The sequence below is a fragment of the Arachis stenosperma genome, chromosome 1 (assembly GCF_014773155.1).
Source record: "Arachis stenosperma cultivar V10309 chromosome 1, arast.V10309.gnm1.PFL2, whole genome shotgun sequence".
Classification (NCBI taxonomy): Eukaryota; Viridiplantae; Streptophyta; class Magnoliopsida; order Fabales; family Fabaceae; genus Arachis; species Arachis stenosperma.
The window spans coordinates 44,799,198-44,823,545 of NC_080377.1; the positions used below are offsets into that span (position 1 = coordinate 44,799,198).

At 38.6% G+C, this 24,348-nt stretch overlaps 1 non-coding gene across 1 annotated transcript; it reads left to right on the top strand.

The window, feature by feature from the left end:
- Positions 1-22,095: 22,095 nt before the first annotated feature.
- On the top strand, positions 22,096-22,199 carry LOC130948659 (small nucleolar RNA R71). The gene has a single exon (XR_009073146.1). It is a non-coding gene; the product is annotated as a small nucleolar RNA R71 (small nucleolar RNA).
- The last annotated feature ends 2,149 nt before the right edge of the window (positions 22,200-24,348 follow it).

Below are 24,348 nucleotides of genomic sequence, written 5' to 3' on the forward strand. Positions count from 1 at the left end.
GCAAAGCTGAGTCACAATCTGAAAAGGTTCACCCAGTCATGTGTCTGTGGCATTTATGTATTCGGTGGTAATACTGGAAAACAAAATGCTTAGAGCCACGGCCAAGACTCATAAAAGTAGCTGTGTTCAAGAATCAACAAACTTAACTAGGAGAATCAATAACACTATCTAAAATTCTAAGTTCCTAGAGAAGCCAATCATTCTAAACTTCAAAGGAAAAGTGAGATGCCAAAATTGTTCAGAAGCAAAAAGCTACAAGTCCCGCTCATCTAATTAGAATTAATATTCATTGATATTTTGGGATTTATAGTATATTCTCTTCTTTTTATCCTAATTGATTTTCAGTTGCTTGGGGACAAGCAACAATTTAAGTTTGGTGTTGTGATGAGCGGATAATTTATACGCTTTTTGGCATTATTTTTAGGTAGTTTTTAGTAAGTTCAAGCTACTTTTAGGGATGTTTTCATTAGTTTTTATGTTAAATTCACATTTCTGGATTTTACTATGAGTTTGTGTGTTTTTCTGTGATTTCAGGTAATTTCTGGCTGAAATTGAGGGATTTGAGCAAAACTCTGAAAAAGGCTGACAAAAGGACTGCTGATGCTGTTGGAATCTGACCTCCCTGCACTCGAAATGGATTTTCTGGAGCTACAGAACTCCAAATGGTGCGCTCTCAACGGCGTTGGAAAGTAGGCATCCAGAGCTTTCCAGCAATATATAATAGTTCATACTTTATTCGGAAATTGATGATGTAACTTGGCGTTGAACGCCAAGTACATGCTGCTGTCTGGAGTTAAACGCCAGAAACACGTCATGATCCGGAGTTGAACGCCCAAAACACGTCATAACTTGGAGTTTAACTCCAATAAAAGCCTCAGCTCGTGGATAGATCAAGCTCAGCCCAAACATACACCAAGTGGGCCCCAGAAGTGGATTTATGCATCAATTACTTACTCATGTAAACCCTAGGAGCTAGTTTATTATAAATAGAACTTTTTACTATCATAATCTCATCCTGGATTGTAATTTGAATCCTATGATCATGTTTTGGGGGCTGGCCATTCGGCCATGCCTGAACCTTTCACTTATATATTTTCAACGGTGGAGTTTCTGCACACCATAGATTAAGGGTGTGGAGCTCTGCTGTACCTCAAGTTTCAATACAATTACTATTACTTTCTATTCAATTCTCTTTTATTCTTATTCAAAGATATACGTTGCACAACACTTTGATGAATGTGATGATCCGTGACACTCATCATCATTCTCACCTATGAACGCGCGTGACTGACAACCACTTCCGTTCTACCTTAGGCCGGGCGCATATCTCTTAGATTCCCCAACAAAATCTTCGTGGTATAAGCTAGATAGATGGCGGCATTCATGGGGATTCGAAAAGTCTAACCTTGTCTGTGGTATTCCGAGTAGGATCCCAGGAATCCAGAAAGTCTAACCTTGTCTGTGGTATTTCGAGTAGGATTCCGGTATTGAATGACTGTGACGAGCTTCAAACTCCTGAAGGCTGGGCATGATGACAAATGCAAAAGAATCAATGGATTCTATTCCAACCTGATTGAGAACCGACAGATGATTAGCCGTGCTGTGACAGAGCATTTGGACCATTTTCACTGAGATGATGTGATGTAGCTATCAACCAAGGGTGATGCCTCCAGACGATTAGCCTTGCAGTGACAGCGCATAGGACCATTTTCCCGAGAGGATTAAAAGTAGCCATTGATGATAGTGATGCCCTACATACAGCTTGCCATTGAAAGGAGTAAGAAGAGTTGGATGAAAGTAGTAAGAAAGTAGAGATCCGAAAGGATTCTAGCATCTCCACACGCCTATCTGAAATTCCCACTATTGATTTACATAAGTATTTTTATCCCTTTTTATTTTCTATTTATTATTAATTTTCGAAACCCATAACCATTTAATCTGCCTAACTGAGATTTACAAGGTGACCATAGCTTGCTTCATACCAACAATCTCTGTGGGATCGACCCTTACTCACGTAAGGTATTACTTGGATGACCCAGTACACTTGCTGGTTAAGTTGAACGGAGTTGTGTCCACACATAGGTGCCATAATAATGATTCCATACAACAACAAAGAATACTACATTGATGTGATCACAATTTCGTCCACCAACGGCTTATGAATTAATGATATCTGAGATACGAGTTTCTCTGGATAACAGAATGTGGCTTGCTACCACGTGTTCCAAGTTGAAACTCGATACTCTGTTATCCTACGTCGTAAGGGTGACTAGGCTCGTATAAATTCCCAGGAATGGATATTCCCCATTGAGTGATATATGAATGAATGATGAAAGAATGAGAAATCTATGCATAGACTCATGGGGATGTGTGACGAGGGACCGTCTAAAGTTTTTGGACTTGTCGGGTCGATTGGATAACTGACAGATGAGCCTCATCAGCCATAGAACATGCATACATCATGTGCATTTGTTTGTTTTCTCTATTATGCAATACCTTGGATTGCCTAACTGAATATATATCATGATACCTGTTATATTTGCTACTTGCACTCTCTGTTTCCTACTTGTGCGTGAAATTGTTTGGTTGCTTGTCTTTGCTGAATCAAGGGTGATGGAGGATCGGAGGAAGGGTGGATTGGTTAGGTGTTAATGTTAGGTTTAAAGTAAGTAAGTTTAAGATACTTAGGTCACATACCCCCTTTTATGGTTTTTGCTTAGAGTTTAAGTTTTATAACTGTATGTTGGAGTTCTAGGATTGCCTCTGGCATTTCCAAGACCTTATATATTATATGTGTGGCACCTTTACCATGCTGAAAATCTCCGGTTCTCACCCCATACTGTATTGTTGTTTTCAGATGCAGGTCGAGAGGCTCATCGCTAGGCGTCTAGATTCCTGAAGCAGAGAAGTCCCCGTGATATTTTGTTTATCAGTTTGTATATATATATATATATGTAATTAGCTTACTCTCCAAGAAACTTGATTATTTTGTTCCTCATAGAGGTTAAAGGAGAGTTAGGGCCTTATTTCTGTATTTTGGGTATTTTGGGATACTTGTATATGTGTGTATATATTCTCTGGCCAGCCTTGACTTCGCAGGCTGAGTCAGGAGCTAGTTATGCTGTATTCTTGGCTCTCTATTCACTCTTTCGCTTATTCATATCTATAACCTTTAGATTTTTTAGCACGCAAGTAATTCTACTACCTAAGAGTTGTGCTTTTTATTTTGCGATTTCGCTTTACCCATTTTTCAAGACTCCTAGTATATTATATTTTCCCACTATTATATGTAAATATTTTATGATTAGAGGTCCGTAACACCACACTACCTCAGTTCTACAACTTAAGCGTAAAACTCTGTGTAGTAGGGTGTTACAATCTTGCCTTTTGCCCTAACTTCTTTTACCTTCTCTTTTTTGGCTTGAAATTGGATAGTTTGTCTTTTGTTCTTCAACTTACCTAACTTTAGAAGTTCCTTTTTTTTTCATCAGAGAATTCACGTGGGTGATGTAAAAGAAAAAGAAGAGAGAGTTTTGGTTTGGTGGTGTAGAGATTTGTTCAAATGAAATAGAACTTGAATTATTTAGTTACCATCTAAGTGAATGAATAAATTTGGATGTTGACCACCGTTTGGGATTGTGTTTGGATATGGACTTGTTTATGTTCTTGGCCAGATTCTTTCTTTCTTTCATTTGCCTAGATTCTTGCTTTTGTTTCTGATGAAAAATATTTGTGGTGGTAGCAAATGAATCTTGAGCCATGATTGAGTGTGTAGGCCGAATGCCATTTGGCTTGTAGCATTTTTTCTTGGGCTATATTCAATTCAATTTATTTTCTGCATACTAAACAAAAATCACACATACAATTGGCTTTTAACCCATTAATGTTTAGTCATCATCTTAAAATGTTTTAGTTCTTCAAACTCAACAAGTTTTATTTTGATGAGTTGGGTTCGAACCTCATAATAAAATAAATGATAATATAATTTTATTATTTTGTTATTTAGTTAATTTATATGTCACAATTATAATAGATTTTTGACAATAATATTATTATTGGGTTCAATATCCGCCGATATGGGTAAATGTCGGTATTCTTTGATGAACTTAAAATTGTTAATACTTTTTCATATAATTTATTTTTTATAATCATTATGTTACTAATGCCATTTATATTAGTAACTTATATATATTTACCCCCATATGTATTATTACTTGTGTTTTAATACATGTAATTTCTTAATTATCCATTTAACATATTTATAATTTGAATCGTTGACTCAGTAGCATAATGCCGTGCACCCAACCCCATTCATTTAATGCCCTTGACACCTAATCATCAAATCACCATTAATCATCATCATTCAGCCATGCATGATTCATTTTAAGGGAGAAAAAAGAAAGGGAAGTCAAGAGAGAAAGGAGAGAATCGTGACTCCTTCCATGAATTTTTTACTTTGATTTCTTGAACTCCGTAATTCTAATAAAAAATCTAATCCGATTAAAGTGTTCATATCTTTCTCATCTTCACGTTGACGTCACTTTTATTCGAGAAAAATTGACAGTGAAATTTTCCCTCAAGCTTGCATGGTTCGGTCAAAGTGAGGAAAAGGTAGAGTAGCCAATTTTCAACGTTTTCTTCTTCAATTATTCAGTCAGAAACCTTCTTCGGAGCTTTGGTTGTTGTTATTTCCATATGGAGATAGAGTTTGATAAATTAATTAAGAATTAATTGTGTTCTTGAAGTTTGATTGATGATTAGTTGTTCGGTAATTAAAACTGAATGTTTATATGTTGATTTGACTATGTTTTTTTGATGAAATTAAGCTTGGAATTCAAGTGACTTGGAAGTCACTGCTGCTACTGTTGAACCGTGAGCTTCCAAGGCTTGAAATCAAGTTTAATTGATTTATTTTGATGTGTTTATGATGGTTGAAATGTTGCTCTTTGGTTTGAGAAAAATTGGGTAAAAATCGGTAATCGAAAAGCTCGAAAACGAATTTAAAATAAAGATCACAAGAAAAGATTTTGGTTCTAAAAAGAAATATTGGTCATTAACACAAAAATTATTTTTGAGTATAAAAATATAGTTTGATAAAAGATTGGGGTTAAAAATAGTAATTATATAAGTTTGGAGATATTGTGGGTAATAAATAAAAGTTCAAGGATAAAAAAGAGTTTTTTTATAAAAATTGAAGGATATTTTTAAAAATATTAAAATATGTAAAGTTAATTTAGTATTTTACAAAAAATGTCGAGTTAAAAGTAAAGATATTTAAAAGTTTAGAGTTAAAATATAATTTTTAAAAGTTTAAGAATAAAGTTTTAATAAGCTAAGTTTTTCATAATTAAAATAAAAAATGGTTAATTCTCTATATTTATTAATACTATTTTGTTTATATTAAATTAATTATTATCTTTTATTAAAAATATTATTTTATTAATAGTAATAAAATAGAAAGATAAAACCGTAACAAATCTTAAAAACTTAAGAATAAGATTTTAATTAATAAATTTTGAATAATAACATAATAGTACTACTACTCTTTTATTATTAGCTTACTTATATCACTATAATGTACTATATATAATGTATTTGTATTTTATTTGAAAGATATTATTGTGTTTATAATAATATAACAAAAGAGTAAAATAGTAATTTTTCTTAAAAACTCTAACAAGACAAATATAAACTAAAAAACTTTAGGATTTTCTTGTCATAAAACACCTAGAAAACGATATGAGGGAAGAATCAAATTAGGGGCAACATTGAGATACGACTTAAAAGATGTGAAGAACATTAATAAAAGAGAAAAGATACAAAAATGATAAAGATGGACTTAGCCCTAAAGATTAAATAACTCAGAGACGGTGAGATAGGAATTATTGGTAGAGGCCGATAAGTGTGATTGATGTTTATTGACTTGGCCTTAGGCCGAAAACAGGAACGCGGACGCTCGTACACTGTGTACTACTTTTCCATTAGCTTTAGAGGTCTTGTAGATAGAAGTTCACCTACAGTAGGTATTATTTGTGTACCTCAGAGTGTTGTTCTTGTTGGTCGAAGTTCACCTACAGAGATTTGTCATTTCTGCAAGCCGAAGTTTACTTACAGGAGCGTCATTTTTGTAGGCTGCAGTTCACCTATAGAAGGTTGGTATGTTGTGTTTAATTATGGAAAAGTCATATCCGGCTAAAAATGTTGGATTACGTCGTGAGCGAGTACAAATCGACACGTGAGCTCATGACTTGCACTAGAACTAGACATGTATCATACTTGTTTCCGCATATTTCTCTGTGATATTTGTTTGTGAGTATGTGCATGTGCTTTTTGATTTGGTTGTTTATTTGTATTCTGTGAATAGATTATCGTTGTTGGCTGAAAATATACTAAAATGAACCAAACTGAACACCTCGACTCTACTAAAGACTCCTCAATTCTTGCCCCTCCTCTTTCCATCCTATAGATGGATATGGGCATACCTTTTCATGAACTACTAGAAGATTCTGCTTACGAAGACCCCGCTTAGGAAACCACCTAATTTGGGGTGTAGCTTGTTCTTGTTCATATGTATACACCACATTACCCTCTAGAAAGAAAGATTACGTAATTACTGCTGTTTTGATGATATTCTATGTAGCCACATCTCAAGATCTAGCGTGTTTTTCTCTCCTTTTTGTGACCTTAGAGAGGATTAGGCTAGCTTGGATGCTAGTTTAGGAGTTTTTTGGACAGGTCAAGACCTGAGATGTGTGTGTTGTACTGAAATTTGGGTCGTTACATGAATAATTTTAATTTAGATTAATTTAGATAATTTTGTTAAATGTTATAGACAATTTATCTAATTAATCTAATTTAACAGGCATTGAATTAGTTTATAATTTATATATTTCATTATTAGAATCGTAAGTTTTCAAAAAAATTTTGTCAGAAATAATTTGTTCATAAACAAAATAAGGGAAAATAATTGAGTGGATCGGAATTGATTCACTGTCGTGTTTATCATGGAATGAGATTCTAATTAAATCCATATGATATTATCCAATAATAAATGAGTTTTCAATAAGCATAATTTGTCATGTTAAATGAGTATAGATAAGGTAATTTTATGGAAGGAAAAAGAAATTCAGAGGAAAATAAGACCTTTGCTCCTCCAAGGAGCCCTTATTGCAGGTTGAAGTTTGGCATTGAATAAAGGAATGGAAAAAGAGTTCAACTAGACATGTAATTTTCGTTAGAAATCGGCCCTCTATTTCAAACGTTTCTGCTGGAACGTGCATGTTGTCATTCTCTCAAATTTTTACAATGTTCGTATCGTGCTGTTGTCCTCTTCCGAAAGGCAACATATTTGTTTCCTAATCTGCACATTTTTGGAAACCATTTTGCAATCTGGCACCACAAGAAAAAAAATATTGTTCTTTTTTTTTTCCTTTTTCTTTACTACCGTTTAAATTGGCCGGCATTTTTTGTCGTTGCCAAAATTGATGCCGGATTTAGCACACATTGGTACCCATCGGAGCAAAAAAAAAAAGGAATAAAATAAAAGTTGTTGGAGGGAGGTTGAATTATTGGCATAATGATCATGAAAATTAATAAAAAGAAAATGACCATCAAAGTTTGTACTTAGAGGCTACCAACTAGTAAAGGGATGGGAAACAACTGGTAACAACTATGCTAGCAGTCGCGATTTTTTTTTTTTTTTTTGGTTTAAAGGTGTTTATTCTAACACCATGGCAAATTAATACCTAGTAGTGCAAAAGAAAATTTAGTTGAATAAGAAGTTAAAATTTGGATTTTAAAATGAGTAAAATAACTTTTCAGTTAAATTATAGACAAAAATATCTTTTAAGAATTAATTTTGTTTACTTGTAGGACAAATAAAATTAGAATTTAATGTTAAAAAAATAAATATATCTTCAGAAAAATTAGTATTTCATTTTATTCATTAATATTCTGAGTAATAATAAAGAAAAGAAAAAGGGTTAAAACAACATTTAAAAAATACCTGCTATTTGATGTAGGTCTCTTCTCTCTTTGGCCTTCTTTTTAAGATTCTCTACTTAATAAGGTCGTCATCTCCTCAATTTTGTAAGGCGGTGGCGCTTTACTTCCCTTTCTCCTTTTACTCACCTTCCACCTTCTCTTTCTCGCCTCCATCCTTTTTTTATTTTCTGTTCTACTAGTTTTCTCTATCTTCTCTTTGCTTTCTTCATCCCTTTCCTCTTTTCGCTCTCCTTCTCTTTTTTTTTGTTTTAGCTTAATCGATTTCTTTCTCCTCCTTCGTTGCTTTCGCCACCCTTTTTCTGTTTTAGTTTTTATTTTCTTTGTTTTCGGTCATAAATCCAAATACAGATGTTAAAGAACTCCTTTGTGGTGTATTAGTCCTTTTATAGGTGTTTTGGATGTGTTATTACAGGTTTGAGATAAAGATACAACGAGAAAAACTTCTGGTCCATCAAAATATTTTCAGATTTAACTATAAATAAGCTAAATACCATCAGATTTAGCGTCAGACATTAGCGGTGAATTTACTGGGAGATTTGGCAATAAATTTGCCGGATAAAAAAATTACCATCGGATTTGGTTTTTCGACAGTAAATTCGCCGGTAATAATTGAAAGAAAAAAATTGGCGCGATCAAAATCCACCAGTAATTCGAATAAGTGGAACGCTACGTTTTGGTCATTCACAAAGCAAATCTGTTGGTAAATCCGACAGTAATCTTACTCTAAATACGAATCACGAACCCTTTCTCCCTCTGATGCACAAAAACTTGTCTCTCAACAAATTTCTCTTCGGCATGTATACCGAATTGTCGTCAAGTAAAAACTCACAAAAGAGTGAGGTCGAATCCCACAGGGATTGATTGGTCAAGCAACTTTAATTAGAGGAATGTTCTAGTTGAGCAAAGCAAAGTTGAGTTGAGAATTGCAGAAAATTAAATGGCGGGAAAGATAAATGACAAGGAATGTAAATGCTGAAAGTAAATGGCGAAATGTAAATTGTAGAAAAGTAAATTGCAGAATCTTAAATGGAAATTTAGGGAAGTGATCATCAAAGTAAATAGCAGAAATTAAAGAGAATGGGTAAGATCAGAAATGGGGGATTCATTGGGCTTAGGAGATGATGCATTCTCCGGATCAAGTTCATATTCATCTCTTCCTCAATCAATGCATTCATTGATCTCTTAGGCAATCTTAAGTGATTGGATCCTAATTCCTTGGCAACCCAATCTCTCTAAACTTGAACAATTGCCCAATTCCTTGATTTAAATGCTCATGGAAAGAGATGAAGTGCGGTCACTGATTATACCACATGCATTCCCAAATCAAAGTGTTGGTAGGATTACATGTAACAATATCCATCCAAACCCCAATTTGGTCCAGCATGAGAAAGCATTTCTAGCATGATCTCCTCATTCCTCTTCCAAGGTTCCGAGGAGATCCAGTTATGGAGAGTTTCTTTTCCAAGATAACTAACCAATTGGATGAAGATTGAAAGCTTTCTAGTAAAATCAAGAGAAAAGAAAGAGGAAGAAGAATGACAACTACAATTGATCCATCAAATTACAACAGAGCTCCCTAACCCAATGAAAAGGGATCTAGTTGTTCATAGCTCTGGGAATGGAAATCAAAAATGAAGAATGCATTCTAAAGTAAACTAAATTGCAAAGAAAGTAAATACAGAGTGTTTACAAGTCTTGGATCCTCAGATCCAAATTCCGATCCCCTTTTTCTAGTTCAAAACTACTCCTATATATACTATTCTTCTGCTCCTCTATCAGCTTTGCAAGTCTTGGATATGGGCCTTTGATCTTTAGCTGAAGCAGTTACAGAGTTTAGTGGGCTCAGCTTTGCTTGCAAAAAGAAGTTAAGTCAGGCATGATTTACAGTTAGTCAAGGCGTCAATGGTGTTAACGTTAAGTATAGATTCTAGTTTGAAGACGTTAGTGATATTGACTTTGTCACTAACGTCCCAACCCAATTGAGCTACGTTAACCCTAACGTTAGTGGCTCCAACGTGACCACTAATGTAGCCTTTCTAATATTCGATAGCATCATTGGTGCTGACTTTGCCAATGACGCTACCCCATTTCCCTTTCTCCTACGTTAATGGTCCACTAACGTGGCCATTAACGTAGGCATGCCACGACTCGAAGGCGTCATGGACAATAACTTTGTCAATAACGTTGCGAAAACCCTTCCTCTTTCACGTTAGTGTTCACATTAATGGCATTAACGTGGCCACTAACGTGGGTATACTGGCCATTTCCAACGTCAGTGACAAAAATCAATGTCATTGATGTTGGCTTCTTATACCCTTTGCTCCACATTACCTCTTACGTTAGTGGCATTAACGTGGCCACTAACGTAGGTAAGCTTGGCCTAGTCCAACGTCAGTGACAAAGTCAGTGTCATTGACGTTGACGATCCTTTGTTGCCCCACGTTGGAGCTCACGTTAATGGCATTAACGTGGCTCTTAACGTGGTTATTTGTGGCCTTTGCAACGTTAGTGGTGTTGACTTTACCACTAACATTGGGAGCTTTTTCTTTCTTCCACGTTAGTCCCTAAGTTAGTGCAACTAACGTAGCAACTAACGTGGGCTGAGATGGCACTCGAAGGCGTCAATGGTATTAACTTTACCACTGACATTGCAAGCTTGCTCCCTTTCCATGTTAGTGACCACGTTAATGATGCTAACATGGCTACTAACGTGGCTCTTCCATGCTTCATTTGGCCTGAATTTAAACAAACAAAGTGCATAAAAGCTTTGTTCTAGATCATGAGATCCTGCATCATCTAAATTGGCATTCAATTTGTGCATTATTCTCATGAAATCTTATAAAGTTCACAATGTTTGCTTGAATCAAGATGTAAATGCATATTCACCTAAAAACTTGCTTATTACCTAAGAAAATGCATGAAACTACCTAAAATATGCACAGAAATGGCCAGTGAAACTGGCCAAGATGTCCTGGCATCACAACACCAAACTTAAAGCTTGCTTGTCCCCAAGCAAGTACAGAACATAAGAAGAAAGAATGAATGTACAAGATAAACAAGTCCTTATTTATGAAAGTCAAGTCCCTGGCTCATGGGGTTTCGTGCATAGCAACTTAGGTTCATGCCCTTGCTAGTTTCTAGGCCCTTATCATGTCCTTGAACCTTTACTTGGTTGCGTTCTATGAGATTCTTATTCACTTGATCCCTTTTTCTTTTCTATAAGAGCTTATTGTTTTCTTAGGCTAGGTGCTCTATGTTGAGGCAACTCTTTATAATAAGCTTTCAGCCAACACTTCCGAACCAGTTGGTTCAAGGTACTAGGTGTTGAAACACCCCTAAGGACCTACTTCCTCAAGTCTCTCCTCCATACATACACACCACAAGCATATGGTTTTCTATTTTCTTTCTTGAGACCTTGGTGTCCAGCACCTCTTTGGGTGACAAAATGCTTTGTAGCAATGTTGCTCTTGACAGTGGATTTTCAGTTGATAATTCTGGGTTAGTTAACCCAGGTTACCAAGTGATAAAGCACTCCTAAGAACTTATTCATCCAAGCAGATCCTTTACACAAAAGCACCACAAACACATGCCTCAAGGTTCAAACCCTTAGTGCCTAGCCTTATTTCATTTTCTTTTCTTTCCCTTTTCTTCTTTCCTTCTTTTCTTTTTCACACTTTCTTATTTGTTTCTTATTGGAATCTGTTATTCAGCTAATCTCATAGGATGCATTTCCAAGCATATGATTCAAAACACATAATTGTCCTTATACCTCATGGCTTAACAAACTTAGCTAATCAATTACCACCACAAACATTGAGACTTTTACCCTTATAACATGGACTCCACTCTTGTTTTTCATAACATTCTCCTTTATTTATCATAAGGGACAAGCATACATTAAGCAAGATAGAGCAGGGGACTGGCTAGTACACACTATATTAAGCATTAAAGACAGTACACAGACAGAATTAAAATTCCTAAGCTACTATGGAAGCATGTTCTATTTCATACATGATTTTTCTTATTTTAAACTTGAAAGATAGAGAAAGAAACTCCACCACCTTTTATCTGCTAGGATGCTCATGTCCCTTTGTTCCCTTCCTCCTCTTGGGTTCCTTCTTGATTGCTCGAATCTCAACTTCCTTTGTGTTTTCCGATCAACTTTTTCCAGAAGCCAGCATTCTCCATCTTCTTCTTCAATGTTTCTTTCTGTTGTTTCACCTTCCTCTCCTCTTGTTCTTTTAGATCTTTATGAACTGTATCATACCTTGGGATGGCAGAGTACAAATTGTGCATATGCCCAGCCACATAAGTCAACTTGGCCTGAGTGTTTACATCATATTCTTCCCTGTGTAGTTGCCGCCTTTCATTAAGCACGTTGAACTCGTTGAATGCTTTCATTTAAGCTAATTGACGTTGGATGAGTTCTTGGAGGCACTTTTCTTGATGCTCTTGCCTTTCGGACACTTGGTTGATGGTTTGGGCAAAACAGGAGTAATGTTCCTGTTGCTGTTCCATTTGTTATTTATGCAGCTCTGCCTGGTGATTCATCATTTGAGATTGGAAGTGCAATTGTTGTTCTTGCCCCTCCATATATCTCCTTGCTAGATCCTCAATGGCTCCTTGAATGTGACTCATGTTTATGTTGACTGGATCATATTACTCTTCTTGCTGGTATTCTCTTCGTTGAGGCTCTTCTTGATGAGGTTCTTCTTATGATGTCATTTTCCTTCTCTGAGGTCTTCTTTGTTGTTGAGCGGGTGCCACGTAGGTTATGCGCTGGAGCGTGATTGACCTCCCGGGGTTTAGCCATATTGGATTGCTATCTTCAAAAACTACCTTGGCTTTCATACACAATCTAACGATGGTAATGGGGTAGCCAAGCTAAGCATCCGGATCATTTTTCTCGGCGGCCTCTTGGATTTCCTCAGCTATGATTTCATGTACGTTGATGTCTCCACCCCTCATTATGTAGTGTACCATAGTAGCTTGAGTAATGTTGACTTTGGAATTGTTTGAAGCTGGGAGGATAGACCTTCTCACAAGCTCAAACCATCCCTTGGCTTCTGGGATGAGGTCTCCCCTCCTAATAAACCGTGGCCTCCTATCCGAATACCTGACCCAATCTGATCCCACAACATATATGTCGTTCACAATTTCTTTAATTTCGTCATTGTTGGGGCCATTACTTATTCTTGATTGATAACTGGGCTCATCAAAGGGTCTTGACATCAATTGAAGAGTTTTCATTATAGCATTGGGGCTGAAGTCAACCTCGGTTCCTCTCATATAGCTTTTGAAGGTGGGAGCCCTGGTAGTGTCTTCTCTAGCTACATTAGCATAGAAGTCCTTGATAAGATTTGCATTCACCATTGTCACTGGGTTCGTGAGCTGTTGCCAGCTCCTCCGTTCAATCTTTTCTCTAATCTTCGGGCACTCATCATCATTGAACTGAAAAGCAAGCTCTGGCAATATTTTCTTGTGTTCCACCCGTCCAACTTGAAATTCATAGAACGCAGTTTTGAACCTCCTCTCATCGAAAGGGATGCTCTCCGCCTGTTTCTTGCCCTTTCGCCTCTTGGAGCTTAACAATGCCATGAGTGATCTTTGAACTAGAGAGTGTATAGGTATATGTATGGGTGTAATAATGGAGGATAGAGCTAGAGGATTGGGTTAGAATATTTTTGGATGGGGGAAGAAGTGTTGAAGGTGTGTTCCGAGAGCAAGGAAATGGAATGAAATAGGAATTTGAATTTGGAAGGCTATTGTTCATACCCTGGGTGGAGCTGTCCGACCTGGGATGTTCTACCGACAAAGCGACCGACCTCCTTAGGTCAAGAAAATCTGACTTCTTCTCAAAGAGCTCGACCAAACTACCAGGAAAGTCCAATAAAGGGCCCAAACAGAGGAACACGACCCGAATCTAAGGGCAGCCCAAGCCTATAGAGATAAAGGCAGTTCCTTAAAGATAAGATGACCTCGCTCGAAGATAAAGATAAAGATAAGATAACTAACTTATCTTATCTAAGGAAGGTCTCTCTACACCATTATAAATACACTGGAGCACCCAGGTATAACTCATACTCTGATTCTACTAAATACCTGCTTAATACCGTTGCTAACTTAAGCATCGGAGTCCCTTGCAGGTACCCCCACCCTCCGGGGACGAAGGATCAGCACCATTACCAAGTCCATCAAGTCGGACATAACAGCTCCGACCAGCACAGAAGATCTCATTCGAGACCGACCTATAGTTTCAGCTAACCCTCGGAACATTGGCGCTGTTGCCGGGGAACCTAGAAGTCATCCCATCGCTATGGCGGACAACCATGAAAACGATCATAATTCAGACCTGGAGGATAGAACACTGCATAAAAACGCGAACACTACCCCAGAGAATACTCATTAGCCTAACAACAAAAAGAATTCAAACTCGGGAGCCATGGAGATATTTCAAGAACGTCTAAAATAACTTGAGGAAGACGCTCTATGTCAACGAGAGGCTGAGAAAGAGTTACAGAAGGAAATAAGGCGACGCCGGGAATTGGAGGACAAATTCCTAAAGCTCGAAGCCGATCTCAAGACCAAAGCCAACCGATCCCCTCATGAGGATAGCTCCCACAAGGAACAAGATCCATTCACCAAGGAGATCATGAAGACCAAAATTCCTAAAGATTTCAAAGCCCCAGACATGACACTATACGACGGCACTACGGATCCCGGCCATTACCTCAGCAACTTCAGAGGTAGAATGTACCTCACTGATGCCTCAGATGCAGTTTATTGCAAAGTCTTTCCAACTACTTTAACAAAGACGGTAATCCGATGGTTCGACAATCTACCTCCTAGGTCCATCTCAAGTTTTGACGACTTAGCCAAGAAGTTTTCGGCTAGATTTTCCATCCAAAAAGATAAGGCTAAGCACGCTCCAAGTCTATTAGGAATCAGGCAAGGAGAATTGGAAACTATCCGCAACTACATGGAAAGATTCAACAAAACATGCCTGGACATACAGAACCTACCAACAGAGGTGGCCATTATGGGCCTCATCAACGGGTTGCGAGAGGGACCTTTTAGCCAATCTATATCAAAAAAGCACCCCACATCTCTGAACGAAGTACAAGAACGAGCAGAAAAATATATCAACATAGAGGAAAACTCCCGACTAGGAGAGACCTCGAAATCTAGATCCACTTCTCGGGATAAAGACAAAGAATCCAAAAAGAAGGAAGATCGACATGGAGAAAAAATAAAAAATATCACAATTACACCCCCTTCGGGTGTCTCTCGTGGACGTCTACAGAGAAGTATGCAACACTGAAAGAATACCTAAGCTCGACCACTCAAAGGCAAAAAAGGAGGAGGAAATTGGGCTGAATATTGCGAATACCATCGAATTCGCGGACATTCCACCAATGAATGTTTTGACTTAAAAAAGGTCATCGAAAAACTAGTAAGAGAGGGGAAGCTAGATCGATTTCTAGCCACCCGGGAAGATGAGCAAAGAAAAAGAAGAAGAGAATAAGATATCAGACGAACCGAAAAGTCACCCCGTACACCAGAAAGACACGTCCACATGATACACGACGGATTTGCAGGAGGAGGAGTCTCTAAATCATCTCACAAAAGATATCTTAAAGAGATATATCATGTCGAAGGAAAGAAGGAAGCACCCGACATTCCCCCAATTACCTTCACCAAAGAAGATGCATCCGGTATAATCTTAGGACACGACAATCCCATGGTCATCACTTTTATACTAGCGAACACAAACCTCCACCGCACACTGATAGACCAAGGGAGTTTCGCCGACATCTTGTTCAAAACTGCCTTCGACAAACTCGGCTTAGAAGAAAAAGAACTCAGAGCATATCCGAATAGCCTGTTCAGACTAGGAGACGCCCCGGTTCAACCGCTCGGATACATCTCATTGCACACAACCTTTGGAAAGGGAAACCAGTCAAGAACACTCAAGATAGATTACATCGTGGTCGACGTAGGCTCAGCTTATAACGCCTTAATAGGTCGGACAACATTAAATCAGCTTGGTGCAATAGTCTCAACTCCACATTTATGCATGAAATTCTCAATCCCAGAAGGGATAGCTTCAATAAAAGCAGATCAGAAGACGGCATGCCGCTGTTACAATGAAAGTCTAGACCTCAGAAGCAAAGAATTCCAAACAATCGAGCTCGGTGGAGTTCAGAGGCGGGAAGAACTATGCCCACAACCTGAAGTTGAATTAGAAAAAATCCAGATCGGGGATACCCCAGACCAAACGACCAATATCGGCACACTCCTAAAAGATGCCATAAAAGAAGCACTCATACAGTTTCTACGAGATAACGTCGACCTCTTTGCGTGGAAGGCCACAGACATGCCAGGCATAAATCCCAAGCTAATGTGCCACAAGCTAGCAGTCTACCCAGGATCTCAGCCGGTGCAACAGAGGCATAGAAAGCTGGGACCAGAACACTCTCAAGCTGTAGAAGAACAGGTACAAGCTCTACTGGAGGCAGGTTTCATAAGAGAAGTCAAATACCCACTATGGCTTGCTGGTGCACGAAATTGTGATCACTACAACTTCGCACAACTAACCAGCAAGTGCACTGGGTCGTCCAAGTAATACCTTACGTGAGTAAGGGTCGATCCGACGGAGATTGTTGGTATGAAGCAAGCTATGGTCACCTTGTAAATCTCAGTCAGGCAGACTCAAATGGGTATAGTGATAAACGAATAAAGCATAAAGATAAAGATAGAGGTACTTATGTATATCATTGGTGAGAGCTTCAGATAAGCGAATGAAGATGCCTTCCCTTCCGTCTCTCTGCTTTCCTACTGTCTTCATCCAATCCTTCTTACTCCTTTCCATGGCAAGCTCATGTAGGGTTTCACCGTTGTCAGTGGCTACCTCCCATCCTCTCAGTGAAAATGTTCCTATGCTCTGTCACAGCATATGGCTAATCAGCTGTCGGTTCTCGGTCAGGCCGGAATAAAATCCATCGATCCTTTTGCGTCTGTCACTAACGCCCCGCCTGCTAGGAGTTTGAAGCACGTCACAGTCATTCAATCATTAAATCCTACTCAGAATACCACAGACAAGGTTAGACCTTCCGGATTCTCTTGAATGCCGCCATCAGTTCTCGCCTATACCACGAAGACTCTGATCTCACGGAATGGCTGGCTCGTTTGTCAGGCGAGCACTCGGTTGTCAGGTGATCAACCATGCATCGTGTATCAGGAATCCAAGAGATAAACACTAGAGCCTTGATTGTGTGTAGAACAAAAGTGGTTGTCAGTCACCTTGTTCATAAGTGAGAATGATGATGAGTGTCACGGATCATCACATTCATCAAGTTGAAGAACAAGTGATATCTTGGACAAAGAACAAGCGGAATTGAATAGAAGAACAATAGTAATTGCATTAATACTCGAGGTACAGCAGAGCTCCACACCTTAATCTATGGTGTGTAGAAACTCCACCGTTGAAAATACATAAGAACAAGGTCTAGGCATGGCCGTGAGGCCAGCCTCCCAAATGATCTAAGAACTAGATGTCCAAAGATGATCAAAGGATCTAAAAATAATCCAAAGATGAAAATACAATAGTAAAAGATCCTACTTATAGAAAACTAGTAGCCTAGGGTGTACAGAGATGAGTAAATGACATAAAAATCCACTTCCGGGCCCACTTGGTGTGTGCTTGGGCTGAACAATGAAGCATTTTCGTGTAGAGACTCTCCTTGGAGTTAAACGCCAGCTTTGGTGCCAGTTTGGGCGTTTAACTCCCAATTAGGTGCCAGTTCCGGCGTTTAACGCTGGAATTTCTGTAGGTGACTTTGAACGCCGGTTTGGGCCATCAAATCTTGGGCAAAGTATGGACTATCATATATTGCTGGAAAGCCCAAAATGTCTACTTTCCAACGCCGTTGAGAGCGCGCCAATTGGGCTTTTGTAGCTCCAGAAAATCCACTTCGAGTGCAGGGAGGTCAGAATCCAACAGCATCTGCAGTCCTTTTGAGTCTCTGAATCAGATTTTTGCTCAGATCCCTCAATTTCAGCCAGAAAATACCTGAAATCACAGAAAAACACACAAACTCATAGTAAAGTCCAGAAAAGTGAAAATTAACTAAAAACTAATAAAAATATACTAAGAACTCAACTAAAACTACTAAAAACATACTAAAAACAATGCCAAAAAGGGTACAAATTATCCGCTCATCACAACACCAAACTTAAATTGTTGCTTGTCCTCAAGCAACTGAAAATCAAATAAGATAAAAAGAAGAGAATATACTATAGACTCCAAATTATCAATGAAACTTAGCTCCAAATTAGATGAGCGGGACTAGTAGTTTTTTTGCCTCCAAACAGTTTTGGCATCTCACTTTATCCTTTGAAATTCAGAATGATTGGCTTCTTTAGGAACTCAGAATCCAGATAGTGTTATTGATTCTCCTAGTTAAGTATGATGATTCTTGAACACAGCTACTTATTGAGTCTTAGCCGTGGCCCAAAGCACTCTGTCTTCTAGTATTACCACCGGGTACATACATGCCACAGACACATTATTGGGTGAACCTTTTCAGATTGTGACTCAGCTTTGCTAGAGTCCCCAATTAGAGGTGTCCAGGGTTCTTAAGCACACTCTTTTTGCCTTGGATCACAACTTTATTTCTTTCTTTTTCTTTCTTTTTCTTTTTCTCCCCTTTTTTTTTCGCTTTTTCTTCCTTTTTTTGTATTCACTGCTTTTTCTTGCTTCAAGAATCATTTTTATGATTTTTCAGATCCTCAGTAACATGTCTCCTTTTTCATCATTCTCTCAAGAGCCAACAATTTTAACATTCATGAACAACAAATTCAAAAGACATATGCACTGTTCAAGCATACATTCAGAAAACAAAAAGTATTGTCACCACATCAAACTAATTAAGCTAGTTTTAAAGATGAATTTGAAATCCTGTACTTCTTGTTCTTTTGTGATTAAAAATAGTTTTCATTTAAGAAAGGTGATGGATTCATAGGACATTCATAACTTTAAGGCATAGACACTAAGACACTAATGATCATAAGACACAAACATGGACAAACATAAGCATGAAAATTTCGAAAAACAGAAAAATAAAGAACAAGGAGATTAAAGAACGGGTCCACCTCAGTGATGGCGGCTTGTTCTTCCTCTTGAAGGTCTTATGGAGTGCTTGAGCTCCTCAATGTCTCTTCCTTGTCTTTGTTGCTCCTCTCTTAGTTGTCCCATGTTGGAACTCAATTCTCCTAGGGAGGTGTTAATTTGCTCCCAATAGTCTTGTGGAGGAAAGTGCATCCCTTGAGGCATCTCAAGGATCTCATGATGAGAGGGGTCTCTTGTTTGCTCCATCCTTTTCTTAGTGATGGGCTTGAGGTCATGCCTTCTCAGTTGAACCGGCTTTCTTCTTGAATCTCTCTTCCATTGAGCGCCCTCTTCACAAATGTCTGTGAGGACTTGGTCCAACCTTTGATCAAAGTTGACCCTTCTTCATGGCCACAACTTCATAGAAGTGGTCTTGATGCACCCTTGAGATGAATCTCTCCATCTCCCATGACTCGGAGGTGAAAGCTTTTGCCTTCCCTTTCCTCTTTCTAGAGGTTTCTCCGGCCTTGGATGCCATAAATGGTTATGGAAAAACGAAAAGCAACGCTTTTACCACACCAAACTTAAAAGGTTTGCTCGTCCTCGAGCAAAAGAAGAAAGAAGAGAGTAGAAGAAGAAGAAATGGAGGAGGGGGAGATGGCTTTGTGGTTCGGCCAAAAGGGGAAGAAGTAGTGTTTAGGGTGTGTGAAAATGAAGGAGTGAAGATGATAGTGGGATTTGATAGGTGGGGGGTTTTTGGGAGAGAGGTGTTGAGGTGATTGGTGAATGGGTGAAGAAGAGAGAGGGTGGTGGGGTTGGTGGGGATCCTGTGGGGTCCACAGATCCTTAGGTGTCAAGGAAAAGTCATCCCTGCACCAAATGGCATTCAAAAACACGTTTTGAGCCAATTCTGGCGTTAAACGCCGGGCTGGTGCCCATTTCTGGCGTTTAACGCCAGATTCTTGCCCTTTCCTGGCGTTTAACGCCAGTCTGGTGCCCCTTTCTGGCGTTAAATGCCCAGAATGGTGCCAGACTGGGCGTTAAACGCCCAACTGCTAGCCTCACTGGCGTTTAAACGCCAGTGAGTTCTTCCTCCAGGGTGTGCTGTTTTTCTTCCTGTTATTCATTCTGTTTTTGCTTTTTCAATTGATTTTGTGACTTCTCATGATCATCAACCTACAAAATAAAATAAAATAACAAAGGAAAATATATAAAATATAACATTGGGTTGCCTCCCAACAAGCGCTTCTTTAATGTCAGTAGCTTGACAGAGGGCTCTCATGGAGCCTCACAAATGATCAGAGCAATGTGGGAACCTCCCAACACCAAACTTAGAGTTTGAATATGGGGGTTCAACACCAAACTTAGAGTTTGGTTGTGGCCTCCCAACACCAAACTTAGAGTTTGACTGTGGGGGCTCTATTTGGCTCTGTTTTGAGAGAAGCTCTTCATGCTTCCTCTCCATGATGGCAGAGGGATATCCTTGAGCCTTATACACAAAGGATTCTTCATTCACTTGAATGATCAACTCTCCTCTATCAACATCAATCACAGCCTTTGCTGTGGCTAGGAAGGGTCTGTCAAGGATGATGGATTCATCCATGCACTTCCCAGTCTCTAGGACTATAAAATCAGCAGGGATGTAATGGTCTTCAATCTTCACCAAAACATCCTCTACAAGTCCATGAGCTTGTTTTCTTGAATTGTCTGCCATCTCTAGTGAGATTCTTGCAGCTTGTACCTCAAAGATCCCTAGCTTCTCCATTACAGAGAGAGGCATGAGGTTTACATTTGACCCTAAGTCACACAGAGCCTTGTTGAAGGTCATGGTGCCTATGGTACAAGGTATCGAGAACTTCCCAGGATCTTGTCTCTTTTGAGGTAATTTCTGCCTAGACAAGTCATCCAATTCTTTGGTGAGCAAAGGAGGTTCATTCTCCCAAGTCTCATTTCCAAATGACTTGTCATTTAGCTTCATGATTGCTCCAAGGTATTTAGCAACTTGCTCTTCAGTGACATACTCATCCTCTTCAGAGGAAGAATACTCATCAGAGCTCATGAATGGCAGAAGTAAATCCAGTGGAATCTCTATGGTCTCATTTTGAGCCTCAGATTCCCATGGTTCCTCATTAGGGAACTCTGTGGAGGCTAGTGCACGCCCATTGAGGTCTTCCTTAGTGGCGTCCACTTCCTCTCTTTCCTCTCCAGATTCGGCCATGTTTATGGCCTTGCACTCTCCTTTTGGATTTTCTTCTGTATTGCTTGGGAGAGTACTAGGAGGGAGTTCAGTAACTTTCTTGCTCAGCTGTCCCACTTGTGCCTCCAAATTCTTAATGGAGGACCTTGTTTTAGTCATGAAACTTTGAGTGGTTTTGATTAGATCAGAGACCATGGTTGCTAAGTCAGAGGGGTTCTGCTTAGAATTCTCTGTCTGTTGCTGAGAAGATGATGGAATAGGCTTGCCATTGCTAAACCTGTTTCTTCCACCATTATTGTTGTTGAAACCTTGTTGAGGTCTCTCTTGATTCTTCCATGAGAAATTTGGGTGATTTCTCCATGAAGAATTATAGGTGTTTCCATAGGGTTCTCCTAGGTAATTCACCTCTTCCATTGAAGGGTTCTCAGGATCATAAGCTTCTTCTTCAGATGAAGCATCCTTAGTACTGCCAGGTGCATTTTGCATTCCAGACAGACTTTGAGAAATCAAATTGACTTGTTGAGTCAATATTTTATTCTGAGCCAATATGGCATTCAGAGTATCAATCTCAAGAACTCCTTTCTTCTTATTTGTCCCATTGTTCACAGGATTCCTTTCAGAAGTGTACATGAATTGGTTATTTGCAACCATTTCAATTAGCTCTTGAGCTTCTGTAGGCGTCTTCTTCAGATGAAGAGATCCTCCAGCAGAGCTATCCAAAGCCATCTTGGATAGTTCAGAGAGACCATCATAGAAAATACCTATGATGCTCCATTCAGAAAGCATGTCAGATGGACATTTTCTGATCAATTGTTTGTATCTTTCCCAAGCTTCATAGAGGGATTCTCCATCCTTCTGTCTGAAGGTTTGGACTTCCACTCTAAGCTTACTCCATTTTTGAGGTGGAAAGAACTTTGCCAAGAAGGCATTGACTAGCTTTTCCCAAGAGTCCAGGCTTTCTTTAGGTTGAGAGTCTAACCATATTCTAGCTCTGTCTCTTACAGCAAAAGGGAATAGCTTCAGTCTGTAGACCTCAGGGTCAACCCCATTAGTCTTGACTGTGTCACAGATTTGCAAGAACTCAGCTAAGAACTGATGAGGATCTTCCAATGGAAGTCCATGGAACTTGCAATTCTGTTGCATTAGAGAAATTAATTGAGGCTTAAGCTCAAAGTTGTTTGCTCTAATGGCAGGGATAGAGATGCTTCTCCCATAGAAGTCGGGAGTAGGTGCAGTAAAGTCACCCAGCACCTTCCTTGCATTGTTGGCATTGTTGTTGTTTTCGGCTGCCATGGGTTCTTCTTTTTTGAAGAATTCGGTCAGGTCCTCAACAGAGAGTTGTGCCTTAGCTTCTCTTAGCTTTCGCTTCAAGGTCCTTTCAGGTTCAGGGTCAGCTTCAACAAGAATGCCTTTGTCTCTGCTCCTGCTCATATGAAAGAGAAGAGAACAAGAAAATGTGGAATCCTCTATGTCACAGTATAGAGATTCCTTGAGGTGTCAGAAGAACAGAAAAATAGAAGAAAGAGGTAGAAGAATTCGAACTTGATTAGATAGAGTTCGGATTGTGCATTAAGAAGGAGTAATACTCCATAAATAGAAGGATGTGAGAAGAGGGGAAGAGAGTTTTCGAAAATTAATCAAAGAGATTTTGAAAACATTTTGAAAAATTGATTGATAATTTTCGAAAACTCAAAGTGGAAAAGAAATCAAGTAATTTTTGAAAAAGATTTTGAATTTAGAAATCAAAAAGATTTGATTGAAAACTATTTTGAAAAAGATGTGGTTAAAAAGATATGATTGAAAAGTTATGGTTTTAAAAAGATGTGATTGAGAAGATATGATTTAAAAACAATTTTAAAAAGATTTGATTTTAAAAAAAAATAATGACTTGCCTAACAAGAAAAGATATGATTCAAACATTAAACCTTCCTCAACAGAAAAGGCAATATACTTGAACTGTTCAATCAAATCATTAATTGTTAGTAAGTATCTTTGAAAAAGGAAAGAAATTGATTTTGAAAACATTTGATTGAAAAGATATGATTTGAAAAAGATTTGATTTTGAAAGACTTTGAAAACTTGAAAAAAAATTGATTTTGAAAACAAGATCTTCCCCCTTGTGCCATCCTGGCGTTAAACGCCCAGAATGGTATCCATTCTGGCGTTTAACGCCCAAAATGCTACCTTTTTGGGCGTTAAACGCCCAACCAGGTACCCTGGCTGGCGTTTAAACGCCAGTCTGTCCTTCTTCACTGGGCGTTTTTTTGAACGCCCAATTTTTCTGTGTAATTCCTCTGCTGCATGTTTTGAATCTTCAGTCCCCTGTACTATTGACTTGAAAATAGAACCAAGATCAAATAAACAAGGCATGCAAAACACCAAACTTAAGATTAGACACTAGACTCAAACAGAAAACATAAAATATTTTTGGTTTTTATGATTTTGTAAAATTTTTTGTGCTTTTTTTTCGAAAATTATATGAAAATAGAAAATAAAGGTTTCAGAATTCTCAATTTGAATTTCCAGGAATCATTGCAATGCTAGTCTAAGACTCCGGTCTAGGAATTAGACATGGCTTCACAGCCAGCCAAGCTTTCAAAGAAAGCTTCGGTCCAAAACACTAGACATGGCCAATGGCCAGCCAAGCCTTAGCAGATCATTGCTCCAATAGCAAGAGTGATAGAGATCACAAGCTATTGTGATGATTAGTTGAAACCTCGGTCCAATAAGATTAGACATGGCCTCTCAGCCAGCCAGATTTCAACAGATCATCATGAAACACTAGAATTCATTCTTAAGAACTCTGAAGAAAAAAAAAACCTAATCTAAGCAACAAGATGAACCGTCAGTTGTCCATACACAAACAATCCCCGGCAACGGCGCCAAAAACTTGGTGCACGAAATTGTGATCACTACAACTTCGCACAACTAACCAGCAAGTGCACTGGGTCGTCCAAGTAATACCTTACGTGAGTAAGGGTCGATCCCACGGAGATTGTTGGTATGAAGCAAGCTATGGTCACCTTGTAAATCTCAG